This window comes from Miscanthus floridulus, chromosome 9 (assembly GCF_019320115.1).
Source record: "Miscanthus floridulus cultivar M001 chromosome 9, ASM1932011v1, whole genome shotgun sequence".
NCBI classification, from domain to species: Eukaryota; Viridiplantae; Streptophyta; class Magnoliopsida; order Poales; family Poaceae; genus Miscanthus; species Miscanthus floridulus.
Window position 1 is genome coordinate 111085933 of NC_089588.1, and position 17427 is coordinate 111103359.

Consider the following 17427-nt stretch of genomic DNA (forward strand, 5'->3'; position numbering starts at 1 on the left):
TTAAAAGATTCATCTTGTAAATTAGTCGTAAGTTATGCAATTAGTTTTATAATTAGTCTATATTTAATACTCTATGCATGTGTTCAAATATTCGATGTGACATAAATTTTAGGAGGCACTTAGGAACCAAACATGGCCTAACTCAGCATATTAGGGTTTGTGTAAAAGCTAGGGTTTGTGGCTGCCTTTTATTTTCTTGCTCATTTGTCATAAGATGGTCCGACTGATGTATTGTTGTCTGCTGTGGGCATCAGATTTATGGCCTGTTCGCTGCTTGGGCTGCGTTCGGCTGGCCGGTTGGGGCTGGGCCGGCCAGCGCACTCACACTGGCACTGTGGCCAGCGCACTCTCACTGGCACTATGTATGTGAACAGTGTTTCCATAGAACAGTATTTTGTTTATTTTTCAGTCCCGTCCAACGCTCTTTTGTTTCTAGGCTGATAAGCCTGATTGGTGTTAATTTGTTATGAAAGAAAAATCCTGTTGTGAAAGAAAAAATCCAGCGCCGCTAGAGTGAAAAAGGACGAACAGGCTGTTATTTTTTAGCGTCCGCTAGAGTGAAAAAGGTGGCATGATCACCATAATGGCCTGGCGGCTGGTTGGATGCATGGGCCCCACGTGCCAATGCAAATCCTTTCGTACTTGAGATTCTCATTATTAGTATTATGGTTTGAGCAATAATTCAGCCTCGTAAATTTTCAGCCAAAATCATACTTTTTTCTCACACCAAACCAGCCAACAGTAATAATCCACGATCGTATACGATCATTTCAGCCCCAGCTGAACAGGCTGATTGTCCGCTGTGTTCAGTCACTAGTCCACTAGTACTCTGAAGCACTGTCCGTGACCGACCGAACCACTCGCTTAAACATGCGCGCGTGTTCGCTGGTTGGTTTTTAGGCTGGTTTGGGCTGGCTGGTGCTGGTTTGTTGTGAGAGGAAAATATTGTTGGCTGGTTGAATAAGCCTGGCTGAAACTAACAAGCGAACAGGATGATGAGAGTGTTTTGCTGCGGTTGCAGTAGATTTTTTTTAAAGCTGACAGTAGAATATTGTGTCTCTTTGACCAAATACTAGATGGTCATTTCTTATGTTGCCCATTTTTTACCACATATAATTTGACAAAAAATTGACACGTGTTTTACTGGCAATTTGTTTTGCCGCCCGTCGAAAACGGCATGTACTTTCTTTTTACAATTCTTTTCAATCATAGTATAGATATAAATGTAAACGCTCACTCTATAAATACACGCTCACACACCCTAACTTATGAACACTTCTAAAATATTGAGCTGGCATATTTTAATTGATGAAGTAACACAGTGGAGAGAGAGAATTAAATAGTATTGGTCTTTAAACTAGAGGTGGTTACATCTTATGTATATTAGACTGTCTCCAACGGGCCAGACCTAAAAACGAGACGCATATCATGATTTGAGTAGCGCACAGCGAAGGGTCGCGGACGCAAAAAATCTCGTTTTCCAATAGCCGACGCAAACGAAGCTCCCGTCGCCTCCCCATCCTCTCTCCCTCTCCCTCTCTCTCCCGAGGTGGCGGCGCGGCGGCGGGTCCCGAATGCGGCGGCCTCCCTGCGCTGCGCGTGGATGTGGGCCCCGACGGCGGGCGAGCCCGGCGTGGCGTGGCGAGCCACCTCTCTCTCTTCCCCCTCTCCGCTGGCCGTCCTCCGGCAAGGTGGCGCAGCGCGGGCTTTCCCCCTCTCCCTCTCTCCTGCTGTGGGCGCTCATGGTGCTCAGCGGCGCGAAGGTGGACCCCGCGGAGCCTCCTTAGCACCGGGCGGGCAGGAAGGGGCTGGGCATCGTGGGGCCTCAGATCCGGCCGAGCCCGGGCGCAGGGTGGCCGCGGCGGCATAAAGCAGAGCCCGGCGGCGCTCGACGATGGCGGCGGCGGCGGCCATGCCACGCACGCGCGCGCGCCCTCGCGCGGGTGAGTCGCGGGGTCAGGCCTCGGAGGGGAGAGGGAGGAGGAGGGGGGGGGAGGAGGGGCGCCGGCGCCTGGGCTTTCTCCGACGCGGCGGCGAGCGGGCCACAGAATTGCGTAGCGATGAGAGAGGAGATGCTTTTTTGCGTGTTGTTTGGGCTGGTACCCAAAATGGGTCATGCGTTTGGGTTAGCTATTGGAGAGGGTATTTGATACCTAAAGCACTGTGCGCGACGTATTTTTGGGTTTGCGTCTCCCCGTTGGAGACAGTCTTAGGACGGTGGGAGTTTATCTAGAGAGGCATATTTTAATTGATGAAGTAACATTGTCTCGCTACCAACGGATACATTGGCTACCATTAAAACCTATAAACACACTATGCATGCACACATGTTACCTTATAAGTACTTTTGAAATATTGAGTCGATATATGTAGAGATTGATGAAGTCACCATAAACATCTTACTGTCGAAGGATGCGTCGTCTACCACTAAAAAACATCGTTAGATCCTAAAATACTTTTTTAAAATAATTTTGTGAACACCTAGGTCAAACCTAATGGGCAGATTCGGTTACAAAGAACTTAACCGGTTGAGTTATACTTCGTCCGCAGTGAACTTAACATTTATTTGTATAACTCGACAAAACGTGGATTCTGTCATGCAAAAAGAAACTTGTAGGATTGATGAAAATTCATTCTCATCTTTTTCATGCAAAACATGTCCAATTTTCTAAGATGTGTTTTGTTTCTTAGTAAATTTTGGTGACCAAAGTTGGTCAAATCTAAAGCAATCGATTTGGTGACTAAAGTTTGACCATACCAAAATTTAGATTGGTTAGGAGATGGTAAAAACTAAAACACCCCTATGTTTGGATGCACCAGCTAAATTATAGCTAGCTAATTTAGCTGTGGTGCATCCAAACACCCCATTCTATTAGCAGCTAAAAGGCCTCCCAACTAATGGGAACCAGGCAACCAGCTAATCCAATTAGCTTGGTTATTAGGAGATGGTAAAAACTAAAACACCTCTGTGTTTTACTAACTTAAAAGGCAAAACGGAGAAAAGAAGAAGAAACAAAATAAAGATTCTATTTGGCTGATCCTGCGTTGACAAGACGGCTCATGCTATTTTGTTGTCTGAGGAAAAAAAAAAAAAACCTGAATGACTGACGAGCTAAGTGAACAGCGCGCTCATTCTGCTACTGCACACTGCAGCGCCATTAGCCAGTAGCCCAGTACACCGCACTATCAGCAATTCGAGATTCCTGCGTCCCACTCCCACTCCCACTCCCGCACCTCCGTTACTCCCCATTGCTCCCAGTCGCCTGGCTCCACCCACCCGGCCACCCCTGCCTCCCTGTTCTGTGCCCTCACACGGTCACCTCTCCGGCTCTTCCCTCGCCAAGAACCAACAAAACCCTATGCCTGCCTGCCACTGTGCGCACGTGAGCGACCCACTGCCCTGCTCGCCCGGGATCGAGCCGCGGCGGCCGCATTGCCGCGTCCGTCCTGGAGTCGCCGCCGCCACGGAGGTTTCGGTGAGTGAGGTTCTCTCGTCGCCTCTTTGACTAGCTGTTGAGCTGGGATTTTTGAGTTCTAGGCTACTGGACTGTGGAATCGGGTGGGGTAGGTAAGAAAGTATATCTCTTTCCTGTGCTATAAATAAAGCCCTGGTGGTTTAGGGCGGGTTTTAGGTTAATCCTTGGGTGGATTCTTGGTTTGGTTTGGATTCTCCGATGCGCTGCATTTGATTGATTTGGGGATCCCTTGATCCGGGCTCTAGAGAGGTTCCCATGCCGATTTCGGGGGCGCCTTGGTCTGGAATGAAAACCACATTCTACTGTATTGAGGATGAAGAAGAGGGGGGAAACATTTTTGCCCCAATTACCCCTTTTGCCCATTCCGTCTTGCTGGTAGGAATGTAGGATAATGCTGGTTTCAACTTTCAAGAACCGGATTTGCGTAGTGCCCTGGTCACCACCTGGGGATTTGGGGGCTGCATTAGGAAGATTACCGTGGTGCTGAAGTGCTGCTTTTGAGGTAGTAATGGGTTTTATCATTTTTTTTCTCTCACTATATGATACAGTTGTTTGATCAGAGGTTGGAATTGGAGAAAGGTCTCGCTTTACTGGTTCCTTTTCTTACTCTGTTGTGCCAGCTTATCTGCTGCCACAGCCCCTGCTTGCTTTAATCATAAGACTGCTTGCTTTAATCATGGCACAGGCTTCCAAGAAATACACTTTGACCATTGGCTTATGATGTGTTGTCAGTGTTGAGCGCTTGAGGTTATCTTGTGAAGCAACAAAAGATTGGTTGGTTCTTATACCTGCGCCATGTCCTACTCTTATAGTCTGATATCTTCAATCAGTGTCAATTGTTCTGCCCTTTTTATCTTTCGTGTACCAGATTAATTGTCTGCCTGAAATGACTATTGTGAGGCTGTGTAATGTGTGCCACTTCAGCTCAAGTTGGTGGCAGATGTGGCCAATTTTTGTGTACAGTGGCCCTACATTGAGTATTTAGTTATTGCCCTATTCAAGTGCTCTGTAGTTTGATTTAGGTCAATTCTGTTAAGTGTTAAATTCATTTCTGTATTTTACATGTTCTGTACTCTGACAAGTATTGTTTTTTTCTGTTGATAGGATCTGAGGAGCAAAGACCATTACTTGTCATAAGCAAGATTTCTAAATTGGTGGAGCTTTCATCTGTAGTTGGACTGTGATGAATTTACTGGTCTCTAGTATACAGTAGGGAATCAGTTTAGTGCAACTCAATGGGTTCTTCTCCTTCCAAAGCCACTGGAGAGGACGCCCTGGTTCTGTGCAAGGATCGGATGCGCCATATCAGACAAGCCATTGACTCAAGAGATGCACTGTCAGCAGCACACTTATCTTACACACAATCCCTCCGTACTGTGGGTACTGCACTGCGGCGGTATGCTGAGTCTGAGATCTTACCAGAATCATCACTCTCCATTTCAGAAGTGGATAAGTCGCCATCGCATTCCTCTATGGCATCTCCCTCGCCTTCACGTGCAGTAGAGAGTGTTGCCTCTCCGGCGCATCGAGCAAGTCCATTGACTACTCCGCCCTCAACAAGAATCCATTGCATGAAAGCAGCCGCAACTGCTCCTTTGACCTTTGTGATAGATCCAACTGCTGCTGAATTTGCGGGGCATGAATCCCCAGTCTCAGCTTTTGTCCCACCCCCGCCACCATTGCCTCCAGAATTGTGTACCACATGGGACTTCTTTGATCCCATTGATGCTGCTGGTAGCTCTTCCTCCAACAATGAGAATGGGGTAACCCTGAACTTCAGTAGATTGAAGGGTCTAAGAGAGTCAAGGGTAGCTGAAGTAGTTCCATTGAAAGAAGGTGAAGAAGAAATCATGTCTGACAGAAGGCATACAGAACTTCCTGATGATAATGCACTATCTAAGCAGGAAAGAGAGCCAGAGCAAGGTGAGACCAGGAAACCAAGTCAGTTGGTGGATACTTCAACCAAAGCTACCTCTGAGCAGGTTGCTGCGAAGTTGGGGGAAAGCGAAATGGAAAAAGAATTATGTGCAGAGGCAGAGGATCCTTCAGAGTTCATCACTCATCGAGCCAAAGATTTTGTGTCGAGCATGAAGGACATTGAATCCCGGTTTATGCGTGCAGCTGAAGCAGGAAATGAGGTTTCCAGAATGCTTGAAACCAAGAAAATCAGACTTGACATATGTGCTAAAATACCAGGTGATAATCATGAGTGTTGCATGTCTTTTTTTTTTCAGGATTGTGTCAGCATTTTTTGAATATTTTTAATTCGTTATATTACCCAAATTCTAGGTTCTCCAGGCAAGCTACCTACTGCCCGATTTATGTCAGCACTTCAAGTGTGCTGCAATCGTGATGTTATTCTCAACCAGGGTAACCAGGGTGTTTTCATTATTCTCTTCCCTATCATAATGTTTTCCTGAAGTACTAATTTTAAGTGTCTCTGTAGAAACTGCACAGCATGTCTCAAAGGTTGTCACATGGAAGCGTTCTGTTTCATCTCTGTCATCATCATCTAAGAGTGCACTTATGACATCAATAATTAAAGATGATTTGGATGACAGTAATAGTGATTTTGTTGAGGAATTCGCCATGGTATCTGGAAGCCACTCTTCTACGTTGGACAGGCTACACGCATGGGAGAGAAAACTATACGATGAAATCAAGGTACATCATAAATACATATTCAGCAAGCTCATCTAATATGCTGTCAATCTCAAACCTTTTGCTAGTCTCATGAATACCTCTACATGGAATGCCTGTTCTTTTATAGATGTCAAGTAAAAACTGGTGTGTTTAATCTTCAAGCACTTATGACTTTATTTTTGAGACAGTGGTACATTGTCACAAGGGTCGTTAAATGAGAACATGTAATGCATGATCTTTATTAATATTGCATTTTTTAGTCTAATAGTTCAAATGTAGTTTGTAGATCGTTTATTGTGTGCTAAGTGCTAACTACTCTCTCTATTCCAAATTATAAGACGTTTTGGCTTTTGCTATGCACTTAGATATACACTATGTCCAGATACACTTGTAAAAACAATGTATCTAGAAAAGCCAAAACATCTTATAATTTGGAATGGAGGGAGTAGCAAAGAAACTAGGGTGTAGGCTATGAGATGTTTGGACACTTGATGGCATAACGAATCATTGTTACTGCCTTACCGCCTTACTTGGTTTATGTAGGCAAGTGAAAATGTTAGAAAGGCCTATGATGAGAAATGTAACCTCCTCCGGCGCCAATTTGCACGAGGCCTAAATGCGCAGCTGATTGATAAGACTAGAGCTGTTGTGAAGGATCTCCATTCCAGGGTATCTGTTGCGATTCAGGCTGTCGATGCAATCTCCAAAAGAATTGAGAAGATAAGGGATGAAGAACTGCAGCCACAGCTTGTCGAGCTAATTCAAGGGTATATATACCTGATAGACAGCATTTCTTATACCAGAATTTCGAATGCAAATCTTCCTGTTTCATTTTTTTACAGTGTATGTGAGTAAAGATTTTTTTTTCTCGAACACATAAGAGTTGCACTGCCATTCCATTAATAGGTAGAAAATGGTCAATTACATGCCGATTCCACTGCTCTGGTTAATATCACACCAAGTTTAGTAAATATTTTAAGTGTCAATATCACTCCAAATTTATTTTTGGCAGAATGATAGTACAATGCTGAGAATCAGAAGATTACAGTTCACAACCTATTCTCAGAAGTTACCTTGTTTTGCTGAAATATTCTGATGGCTCATAATTCTACCTTCAGTCTTAGCTGATCAAAATCCTGTTTTTGACATTTCTTGTCTACTAACCTTGATCTGACTTCATATAGGCTAATCAGAATGTGGAAATTGATGCTGGAATGTCACCACAAACAGTTCATCACGACCACATTGGCATACCATGTGAAAAACTCAACCCCAGTGCATCAAGGTGAGCACCGCCGCCAGGCGGCAATGCATCTGTGGAATGAGATGGACAGCTTCTCCTCCAGCTTCAGAAACTGGGTCACTGCTCACAAATCATATGTCGAGGCCCTCAATGCATGGCTCCAGAAGTGTGTCCTGCAGCCACCCCAGGACCGACGCAGGCGCAAGCGCAAGGTCTCCTTCCCTCCTCGCCAGGCCATATCCCCTCCCATATTCATCCTCTGCAGGGACTGGCTCGCCATGACAGAATCTCTCCCTGCTGACGAGCCTATGCAAGTCCCTCAAAGATGTGATGCAGCTCCTCCGTGACTCGTTTGAGCACCACGACGAGCAGAACAAGCCAAGAAGCGAGTCGCAGGAGTGTGGGATGCTGGAGAACAATAGCGAGCAGGAGGCGGCAAAGAGTGGGAGTGTAGCATCAGCTGAAGGGCTGCAGTCGAGACTAACGGCGGTTCTTGACCGCCTGACAAAGTTCTCAGAGGCATCACTGAAGTGCTACGAGGAGCTCAAGCAGAACTATGAGATGGCCTGTGCTGATTATAAGAGAGTTGGACCAAATGCTCAGCTTTCTTAGGATTATGTTGATTGTGGTATATGACTTCTTGCTATCTGTTCTGGATGACAAATTCTAGTGTTTTGGTATATTTTGTGAGCAATCAGGTTATAGTACAATCTTTGGCCTAATATTTACTGATTTAGTGGGTATGCCTCAGTGTTGGGCAGATTTTAAGCTTCATCACCTGCCATGCTTGGAAAGGCATATGAGAACCGTTTTCGCAAAGATATCACAGGCAAGATATCATGATTTCTGTGCGCAAGTAATCTGCTACTCATCTTGCAGCTATGGCATAGGTACCGGCATTACTTTTTACAGGAGTTCTGCAAGCATGTAATCTCCTACTCACCTTGCAGCAATGTCATAGGTACTGGCATTATTTTTACATTGATGGAGAATAAGCGGCTTCATTCGAAATTTATCGAACCAAGTGAAAATCAAATCTATATAGCCATTTTTAGCTCACTGATAAAAATATTCATTCAAAACAATTGAGCCAAAAAAATCTGACAATTCATTCACAAGGAGCCAGTGCTTTGCATTTACTGTTTACATATACTACTGAAACTTATTTGCTCATCTATATATACCTTAATTGCAACTTCGTAATATATGAACTTATCGGACCTATTGTTTGTATGTATATACTCTACTAGAAGCCCACATACTGGGTGTATTGTGCATAGGCCTCCGATTGCATTCCAATTGGGGCACGGATGATGAGATCTGGAAGGTCAAATGCGTCGATGAGTTCTCGTGCCACTAGCCTCACTTGGTAACTGAGGTAGTCTGTCAGCTTATGAATAGCCTGCAGACATACAAGGGAGTACTGCTGTCAGGTTCTGGGATTCAGGTTACAGTGTGAAGCTAGAGCTAAAATTGCAGTATGAGATGAGACCACACACCTTAGCTTTGTTTGGGGCAACATAGTCTACATTCCGATATGTTCCAATATCTTTCCAGATCCTGTCGAGCGCATAAAGGTCGCATACCAGCTTCAATACTCCCCGTGTTTTTTCAGTCAGGGCAACTGCATATATGCATTGTAAGTGGTTGCCAATTGTGGTCACAATAAAGAGCCAGAATATTTCAAAAGAGGTATGAAAGACATCTGAACTATTAGCTGCCTCAGATATAGTTTAACTACAGTTTATTTGTTGTGGTTTGCCCGTTCAGTAAAACAGAAAAGCTAGGATAACAAGGGTTAAAACAAAAAAGGAGTTCCAAGTAGCTAAAGCCGGGTGTCCATAACAGAATAATATAAAGAGCTCAGCACTACAATGGGTTCTGCTATTCAATGATTTTGTGGCTTGATGATTCAAAGAGAGTTCATTCGAAGCACAAAGAATCCGAACCAAAGCGGGTGCAAAAATGCAATCAGAAGAAACTCACTAGAAGAATTTACCGTTTTCACTGATTCAATGTAACTTTGCAAGGATGACAGACTCAATGTGTGATTCTGCAAGTGTAAGCAGGTGATTCAAGCATCTATTCCACGCACCAAAACCTCCAAGTGTCTTGCTATGTTTCTGTAGCCGAGCAGCGACACTATGTAGCAACCGAGATGTTCGGTACTGAGAAGAAAGGTTGCCCAATCAGTACCGGAAGTGAACATGAGAGAACTCTCAGTAAATAGGAAGAAATGACTCACTCTGAATGCATCCAGCTGGAAATTAGGATCCCGCAGATGATCTTCGCCCTCCCATCGGGCAGTGACAGGATTAGGCTGGGACAGGTAAGTACCCATGGAGTCTCTCAAGTAATTCCAGGTAACTGAAAGTGTCCCTCCCTTAAATTTCTCCTGGTATTGCTTCAGGAGATCTCCAGCAACCTACAAGAGCATGAGAAGATGCACATTATTTAAGGAAAAGTAACTTCATAGCATTTTTAGAAACTGATCCCAACTTCTTCTGAGCTCAGGTTATTTGAGCAAACATGCCCCTCAAATATTGTCAGTCTGAAAACAAACCATCAGCTGGCTCTTATGAAGGATGCGATCAGTACCTGCTGCAGAAGAACTGTGTTATCCCCCTCAAACGTTTGGAATATATCATGGTCATTGCGCAGAGCTCCAAAACGATTTACAGCAGCATAGCCATGGCCACCACATGCTTCTCTGCATATGCTTATAGACTTTGCTGTATATGAAGTTATGTAGGCCTTCAACCCTGATGAAAGAACATGTACGTCAACAATAAGATCCTCATCATTGGTTTTCTTCATTTCCGAGTACTTATCCACTAACTGTACCGTGGCAAAGTGAAACGCATATGACGATGCTAACATGGGCATTAATTTGTTCTGGTGAGACTGATAATCCAACACACTGATCTCAGGCTCCTTAGGTGGACCGAATTGGTGGCGCAGAAGAGCATACCTCACAGCAATTGTTACTGCGACTTTGAGAACACCCACAGAACAATATGCAATGCCAACTCGACCACCGACAAGCTCCCCAAGGGTTGCTGCAAATCTTTTGTTAATTGTGGGCAGACTGCTTGTGTATTTTCCATCCCGTGACACATCACCAAATCGATTCAGAAGATTATCTCTGGGTATCCTAACTGAGCGGAATCTCAGTGCACCATTGTCTACACCATTAAGGCCAATCTTGTGCCCACAATCATTGATCTCGATTCCAGGAAGAACAGCATGAGTTTCAAGGTCCCGTGTGGGGACGATAAATGCATGGATGCCCATATCAGCAGGTTCCCCTCCTTTTCCTTGAAGGGGTAAAATTAACCTTGCAAAGACAGTAGCAAATTTTCCATGAACTGCAGCATTGCCAATCCACCACTTAATAGCTCCATCATTTGGGGTGTTAATAATGAATTCATCAGTGACAGGATCAAATGTAGCGGTAGTCTGGGGCTTGGACATTCGATCCTATTTGCAGGAAAAGAGTAATAATGGTAAGGGGAATTGAGTATCAATTCTTTTGAATATGTAACAGTGCGTTAGGTGCTGGGTACAAGCCCTACTGTACGCCATTCAAAATAAATAAAACACAACAGTATTGAGGCACTGTAGCTGCACTGTACATTGATAGACTGCCAAGCAACAAAAGAATAGAGACATCACTGATTAGTGGATAATAAATAAATAAGTGGAGAACCTAACCATGATGTAGTTCTGTCATTGCAAAACAGCCTGGATAATCCAAATTGTCAATTCCATCAAAGTACTTATCTCTGTGCTTTTTGGTTCCTAGATTTATGACAGAACCACCCCAGAGGCTGCATTAGCAAGGACGTTAAGGTAGTACAATATGAGAGACTAAGACTGCCATTAGGTAGAGAGTATATAGCTGGCTACAAAATTTAATCCACAAGGACACTTTCACAAATTCAAATATGTTGAAATGTACAACTGATAATAATGGCAGCAGAGTTTGGATCTGGGCCCATCATCAAAATAAACAAAACCATATAGTAGAGATAAAAAGTGTCCACATTGATTGTGATTTCAAGGCAAGTAGTTTGATCATTATCATCTGTCTGATCAGTTTAATGGCTGAAAAACAGCCGCAGCAGAAAGTTCTCCAAAAGCAACCTCAACTGCTCAAGTACATTTTTGCAGTGAGATTGAACAAATCATGGTCCTGAGTAATTAATGCATCTTTATGGTAATATGTTAAGCAGGACCTCATTCGCAAGAAGGAAACTGAAATCCTATGTACACCCAAAACGGAAAATTTCATCCCAATAAAAGAAGGGGAAATAATGGAAAAGAAAATGAGCTCAAACTCTGTTTTCATAAACCCTGTCACTGAAAACCACTCGCACCAATACAGGTGAGGCTTCAATGGAGAATAGTTCAATTCAGATATTAACAAACCCAACCTCATTCTCACAGCAGTAAGCATCCTTATAATCCTTTTGAATGTGACAACAGATTGCATGTGAAGCCTATAAAGAAAAGGTTGCTAGGTATTTGTACAGACAGCTGGATCAGTTCAATTGGCCCATAAATTAGGTAGCATGGTCTATGTACCCTGTCCCCTATGATCGATCATGTTATATTAAATAGCATACTTGAATTTTCGGCTTTCTTTAAAGCAGGCACACAAAAGTCATGCAGCCTAAAATTTTACAACGAATTGGAAAGCGGGGGCAGATAATTTTTGTTCGTAACCGTCATCCCCTAGTAAAATTAGTTACCACGTATTTTAGCCATAAGCCCTCTGCAGTGCTGATTAACAAACAACTAACGCCAATGAACACTGATCTAACTCCATCACCTACCGACATGTGTGTGTCAACATTAATAATAATTGTTCATGAGGTTTACACATCTTGTGTTTACCTCCAACTGTTGGAAGGTTTACAGTTTTGTTGACTACCTCCAGCTATCCAAAACAAAGTGACAAGATATGGAATCCCTAAATTTTGCATTGGATACAACATCAGCATAGTGATTTTTAATTTACCTTAGGTGTCAATTAATTAAATCAAAAGTCTGTCACATGTTCTAGATACTGACTTTAGAGAAGTCTGATGAACTCGCTCTTGATGGCATCATTATCCCACATGGACAATGGACATTGACTTTGGATTTATCCTATGGACTAATGGAAGCATTTAATGAACCTCAATTAGGGGTTACTCTCATTATAGATGAAAGGAAATTGTGCCTTACTGTTGTTAAGGTATTGCGTCCATAAAGATCTTCGATAAGAATATCTTGTGGAAAGAAATGCATATTCTTCGTGGCTTCACTCTTTAGGAGTTTTATGAACAATAAATAAACTCATATAGCTTTGAGGCTAATCATGAGTGGATCATGTCTCTAGATTTTCAAACTATTAAAGACTATGATCATATTGTTCATACAATTTGCTTCCACTAGTAAAAGCAAAAGGCCTAATGTGCAATATGAGTAATGGCATATGGCAATATGAACCCAAGAATGACAGAGTAATGTCATATATGTGGTTGTGTTTAGCATAGCGCTAAACAATGCCGTACTCTTAAATTTATAGTTGATATATATATCAACATTCTATAAGGGATGAAACATGAGCTACAGAAATAAGATATGAAGGGTGCTTCAATCTTAAAATCTAAAGTTACATAGGAGATTGGTTGTTTATGCTGGATCTTATGGGATCACATAACAACACTTCTCATTTTCTCGTAAAGAGAACATAATATAGATGGACAACATGATCATCGAATATGCTTCGAATGATTCGTTTTGAGATTCGGTATAATCTCATGGTAAGTAAATAATATGTGATAATGTCCATCGAAGATGTTGTAATACTTGTGTTGTCAACGCATAACTATTGTGGGTATCATATTGATGTATTTGATACTTCAGCAATATTTATGGATTTCTATATATTAGACGAGAATCTCATTAAACTCTTGTCATATATAGATTGTACGAGAATCATTCCAATATGGAATGATAGTGTGCCTAGTGAGCATTTATTCCACAAACTCTAGAACTAGGGAAGCAAAATGTTTTTGGTTCTTATGACAAGAAGAGAGGAATATTTTGGCCATCGCTGATGCGATGCAGTTTGGCCTATTTTGCTACTATCATTCTTCCTTAGATACTGAGTTAGCAATTGAGAATATTTAATTATGTCCCAATTCAACTCGCATCTTACTAAATTATAGAGATATCCAAATGTGTTTTCGTATGTGAACACAAAAGGACGACATTGGATATGGCATATAAGTAATGAGATAAGTCTCATTTTGGTTGTATTATGTATACAACCATCCCCGTACAACATGTTGCGTGTAAGATAAATTTTCACACTGTTGATGCATTCCGGATTTAGAATGAACAACTTGGCCATCATATGGGATGAGGTGGAAAATTATTGGCAATTCTTTTGGTCAAGATTTCCCCAAAGTATGGATACGATAAGTGTCACAAGGGAAATAGATTTTAAGACCCTCTTATCTTAAAATCAGATTAAATATCTTAGATTTCTTGATCATATTCAAGAGAATATGTGTGGGTTCGATACAAAGATTGTATGGATAGTTCAGGAAGATACATCTATAAGATGATCTAAAATGTGTGAAAGTATCCACACTCAGTCATGCATTTTGTAAATAATGGCTCTTGTTGTGAGCTCATAATCCTGAACACTTCTAAATTTTTGTACCTAAAATGATGATTGTTTGGTATAACAAGAATTTAGTTACGTATCCGAAAGGATAAATGGAATCTATGAGTATGACATCAAGTTCATAGCAGGACCGTTGTTAGTGAATTGCTATTTGTCAACCTCGTATTGGGGTCAGGTAGATTTACACACTCCTGATTTGAGATTAACTGCATATCCCCATATGCATTTAGTATGTGAGAATCCAAAAAGATTTCCTATTTGTGTAAGATTGAGTACATTGTATACGTACCAATCTCACAATCACAGCATACATTGATGGGTACACACAGAAAATTGGGGATCAATGTGAGATTTCAATCTCCGTCGATTGTTAAGCATTTAGATCTCTTATGTAGGATCCATTTACGACTGATATGCTAGTTTTATTTTGATAATGAGCATTTTCGGGCATTAAGGGGAGATTTGATGTACCATATATAATGCTAGGAAATTATTTGGAATACATAAAGCATTTCAAGCTTAGGATCACAGTACTAAATGTTGAGTTCAAAGAATTGATTGATTTACATAATATTACAAATAAACTACCAAATGCATTTACTGATTGCTAAGGTGTCTTATAAACTTTTTTAAATTTTAAATTTAAAAAATTCAAACATAGTTAGATGATCTCAAATGAAAAAGTTGTCAACTACAAACTTCTATAACTTTTTTGAGACCTACAACTTTTATTTCGGTCATCTTTTCCTATGACTTTATTTGAATAATTCAAAATTTGAATTTTAAAAAATGACTACTTCAAACAAAATTTTGAACTAGTAAATGATTTTAGCTAAAAAGTCATCAACAACAAAGTTGTAGAACTCATCAAGATTTACAATCTTTATTTATATCATTTGTTCATCTAACAAATTGATAGTATACATTGTTCACAAATTTACATATCTCTCTTATAGTTCACGAAACTAAACGAGAGACATAAATTTATGAACAATTTTACCATCATTTGCTCGGATGAAGAAATGACCAAAATAAAAGTTGTAGATCTTGATAAGTTCTACAACTTTGTTGTTGATGACTTTTTTATTTGAAATCATTTTACTCCTTGCAAATTGTTGATTTAATTTATCATTTTTAAATTCAAATTTTTAATTGATAAAACAAAGTGACATGAAAATGACCAAAATAATAGGTGTAACAACACAACAAATTGATAGAGCATCATTTTAGAAAAAATTAAGAAAAAAATAATCAAATTTGAAAGTTAGTACGAGGAAGAAAGACTAGTTAGAAGTTTTAGCCAGAGATTAAAAAGAGAAATCAGCGTTCTTCAACAATTTAAAAATTGAATTTTCAACATCCTTTTGAAATAGTAAATGATTTCAAATGAAAAAGTTGTAAACATCAAAGTTCTATAACTTTTTGAGATCTACAACTTTAATTTTTGTCGTTTGGACAAATTTAAATTTTAATACTTATTTTTTACTATTTAGCATCTATTTGTAGGGGTGCCTCTATATCTAGCCGCCTCTACAAATCAGATTTGTAAGGATGGCTAGATATAAAGCCGCCCCTATAAATAGGGCTATTTTTAGGGACGTCTAGTAACACCAGCCACCCCTACAAATGGATTTGCAGGGGCAACTCGTTTAAGAACCATTTGTAGGGGCGGGTCAATATAGAGCCGCCTCTAAAAGAGGACGTTGCTACAAATCATTTTTGTAGTAGTGATTTATCTATGGTTCAAAAACCTTATAAGATATTTACCAAATATTTTGTTAAATAAAGAAAAAAATAGAACTATATTTAGGCCCTGTTTGGATCCATGAGGCTAAAGTTTAGCCCACCCCTTTTGTCACCTTTTAACCCTCATGGATCCAAACACGAAGGCTAATAGTGGGGGCTAAACTTTAGCCCACTCCTTCATTAGCCCCTCCAAGGTGGGCTAAAGAGGGCTAAAAGTGGTCCCTTCATAGCAAAAGAAGACGCATATGACCCCCAACCACCCTCTTTTAGTCATGTGCATGAGTATTAATTAGGGACAAATGGGTCATGGTAAGGTAAATGGCTAATCTTTAGCCCCTGGATCCAAACAGCCCATGGGCTAAACTTTAGCCTCTTCATTCTGAGGGCTGATCTTTAGCCCGGGCTAAAGTTTAGCCTCATGGATGCAAACACGGCCTTAAAATCACTCTAAACCAGGAAAAACATAGTTTGAATGGTTTTAGAATTTAGTGATAAGAGTCCGATTGGTTGATGACCAAAATTTAGTTGTCAAAATTTGGAGAGGCCAAGATTTGGTTTGGTACTAAAATTTTGCAATATCTCACAATTGGTATACCAAATCTATGGTAAATATTTCTTTCTATGTTTTGATATCTTTTTTTTTCTCAAATCTTTGGCATGGCAAAATTTGATAGCCAGCCAAGCTGGCCCAAAATGCCTGGTTTTGGAGTTGGAAAAAAAAATCAGACTATAGTGATGGTAGAATAGAATTTGCATTTTGTGCTGTCCATGAGCACCAGATAGAAGAACTTGTCGAGAGGGAGTTGGTCCACTAAACCAGACACGACTAGCAAACGAGTTTGAGACAGATGTTCCATTGTTTGGAGCAGTGCTGATAGCTCTGGATTGGGATGGTGGAGGGCTAGCCTCCGTGGTGTCTCTATAATGTCTCCATCACTTGCTTTAGGTGAACGTGCCACAGGTAAAAGCAAAACCTTTTACATATAATAACTGATTTTCCATTGGCAGGCCTCAGCTTCATCAGAAATATCTCTGTGCCTCCAGTTAATTAGCTGCTACCGGAGTGATGATATTCCTATCGACTAGTTTCGAGAAATACTTCTCAGCTTCTTCTTCATCGTCTTTTTCCATAATATCCGGATTATGTGTCAATCCTTCATGTGAGAACAATTTCATGATGAGACAATCCTTCTCGAATAGGTAGCCCTGTGAAATAAATATGCTTGTCATGTACAACAACAATAACTTCGATTTGTAAGAAAGATTATTGTAAGTATGTGGTAGTGATTCTTCAAACTGTTTCAGTGATCTGGGGACTTTCTCCACACAAGACAATGCGGAGCTCTGTTTGTGCACCTCCTGTTGCTTCAGTTCTTCTTTTAACCAGTCGGCCATACCAGTTATGAAAGGAGGTATACCTTCGCATCGCCTCAAGATTTCATCACACATTAGTTTCAGATTCCTTGGCAGCTGATCATCCACGCCAAATAATTCCAACAGCCCCGCAACCCCTACGGCTGTTGGAATTTGATCTTGGCCAACATGTTTGTTGAATGGTAGAAATTGTTGGGAAGTTATTATCAGCTAGTTGGAGTTCATGGATGGGTGCCACAATGTCATCAAAACACACAATA

At 41.1% G+C, this 17427-nt stretch overlaps 2 pseudogenes; one reads left to right on the forward strand and one right to left on the reverse strand.

The window, feature by feature from the left end:
* Positions 1–3248: 3248 nt before the first annotated feature.
* LOC136482652 (protein ALTERED PHOSPHATE STARVATION RESPONSE 1-like) lies at positions 3249–8272 on the forward strand (annotated as a pseudogene).
* A 318-nt stretch (positions 8273–8590) lies between these two features.
* On the reverse strand, positions 8591–17188 carry LOC136480576 (acyl-coenzyme A oxidase 2, peroxisomal-like; annotated as a pseudogene).
* Between the last annotated feature and the right edge of the window lie 239 nt (positions 17189–17427).